The sequence below is a fragment of the Cebus imitator genome, unplaced genomic scaffold, assembly GCF_001604975.1.
Source record: "Cebus imitator isolate Cc_AM_T3 unplaced genomic scaffold, Cebus_imitator-1.0 Scaffold13, whole genome shotgun sequence".
NCBI lineage: Eukaryota > Metazoa > Chordata > Mammalia > Primates > Cebidae > Cebus > Cebus imitator.
Genome location: NW_016107328.1, coordinates 9,885,456 through 9,888,060, shown reverse-complemented (window position 1 = coordinate 9,888,060; position 2,605 = coordinate 9,885,456).

Sequence of the window (2,605 nt, the reverse complement as noted above, 5' to 3'; positions counted from 1 at the left end):
GAGCTGGGGAGAGATAGCAAGGGGAGATATGCCAGATGTAGGTGATGGGGAGGAAGGCAGCAAATCACACTGCCACGTGTGTACCTATGCAACAATCTTGCATGTTCTTCACATATACCCCAAAACCTAAAATGCAATAAAATAAATAAATGGGGGAAAAAAAAGAAAAGATATTTCTTCAATGAAGGTATACAAATGGCCAGTAAGTGCACTAAAAGATACTCAATGTCATTAGTCGTCAGGAAAAAGCAAATCAAAACCATAGTAAGGTCAGGCATGATGGCTCACACCTGTAATCCTAGCACTTTGGGAGGCCAAGGCAGGTGGATTGCTTGAGCTCAGGAGTTCAAGGCAAGCCTGGGCAACATGGCAAAACCCTGTCTCTTCTAAAAATACAAAGAATTAGCAAGGCATGGTGGTATGCATCCGTAGACCTAGCTCCTCAGGTGGCTGAGGCACGAGAATCACTTGAATCTGGGAGGCGGAGGTTGAAGTGATCAGAGATCATGCCACTGCACTCCAGCCTAGGGGGGACAAAGCAAGACTCCATCTCAAAAAATTAAAATTGAAATCAACAACAACAACAACAAAAACACAGTAAGACAGTACTTCATACCTGCTAGGATGGCTGGGACGAGACCAAAAAGTCAAATAATAAAAAGTGCTGGTGAAGAAGGTAGAGAAATCAGAACCATCAATATTCTAGTGATGGGAATGTAAAATAGCACAAACACTTTACCCAACAGCCTGGAAGTTTCTCAAATGGTTAAACATAGAATTACCATATTAGGCCAGGCATGGTGGCTCAGGCATGTAATCCCAGCACTTTGAGAGGTTAAGGCAGGTGGGTTGCTTGAGATCAGGAGTTTGAGACCTGCCTGGCCAACATGTTGAAACCCCGTCTCCAATAAAAATACAAAAATTAGCCAGGCATGGTGGCAGGTACCTGTAATCTCTGTTACTTGGAATGCTGTGGCACGAGAATCGCTTGAACCCAGGAAGCAGAGGTTGCAGTGAGGTCACGCCACTGCACTCTAGCCTGGGTGAGATAGCGAAACCCGGTAAAAAAAAAAAAAAAAAAAAAAAATAGCAGCATTACCATATGATCCAGCAATTTCACTCTAGGTATATAACCAAGAGAAATATATGTCCACACTAAAATGTATACACAGATATTCCTAGCCACATTGTTCACAAGAGCCAGGTGATAGAAAAAAAATTTAAATTCTATGAACCAGTGGATAATCAGAAGAATGAATAAAAATTGTAGTATATTCATATAATAAAATATTATTTGGCCATAATAGAGACCACAGTACTGACACATACTACAATACAAATAAATCTTGAAAACATGATGCTAATTGAGAAATGCCAGTCATAAAATTCCACGTATTACATCATTCCATTTATATAAATGTTCAAAATTCCACATATTACATCATTCCATTTATAAAATGTTCAGAACAAGCAAAACTGTAGAGACAGAAACTAGGTTAGTGGTTGCTTAGGGCTGGGGGAATCGGGATGCTGAAAGCTACAGAATATATGGAATTTCTTTTTGAGGTGATGAAAATATCCTAAAGTTGACTATAGTGATAAATGCCATAGAAGTGAACATACTAAAAATCGCTGAATTGCACACAGTAAATGGGTAAATTGTATTGTATATGAATTATATATTCATAGAGGTATTTAAAAACATCAATGTAGTTCAGCATAATAACAGATATAAAAAAGCATAACTATATGATCATCTCAATAGACAAAAAAAAAAAATTCCAAAATGTTTTCATTTCTTTTGAAATGGGATCTTGCTCTGTTGTCTAGGATGAAGTGCAATGGTACAATCTTGGCTCAATGCAACCTCCACATCCCAGGCTCAAACAATCCTACCTCATCCTCTCAAGCAGCTGGGACTACAAGCAAGCATCTGCCACTATGGCTGGCTAATTGTTGTTTTTAAAAAAAAAAATAGAGACGGGGTTTCTCCATGTTGCCCAAGCCATTTGCCTATCTTAGCCTCCCAGAGTGTTGGGATTATAGGTGTGAGCCACCGTCCCCGGCCCTCACAAAATACTTTTTATGATTTTAAAACAAACAAACAACAACAAAAAAAAAAAACTTTCAGCAAACTAGAAATAGAAGGTAAATTCCTTGGTTTCATAAAGGACATCTGAGAAAACATACAGCTAATATATGAAATGGTGAATGACTGAGTGATTTTTCCCACAGATCAAAAGCAAGGGGTAGAATGTCTGCTATTACCATTTAAATATATCATTATATTGGAATTCCTAGCCAATGTAATATGGTAAGAGAAAGAAATAAATGACAACTAGTAGAAAGAAGTAAAAATCTCTTTAAAGATAATCCTGCAATTGCCTACCTAAAAAATTCTTAAAAAGCCTTCAGGGCTGGGCGCGGTGGCTCACGCCTGTAATCCCAGCACTTTGGGAGGCCGAGGCGGGTGGATCATGGGGTCAAGAGATCAAGACCATCCTGGTCAACACGGTGAAACCCCGTCTCTACTAAAAATACAAAAAATTAGCTGGGCATGGTGGCGCGTGCCTGTAATCCCAGCTACTCAGGAGGCTGAGGCAGG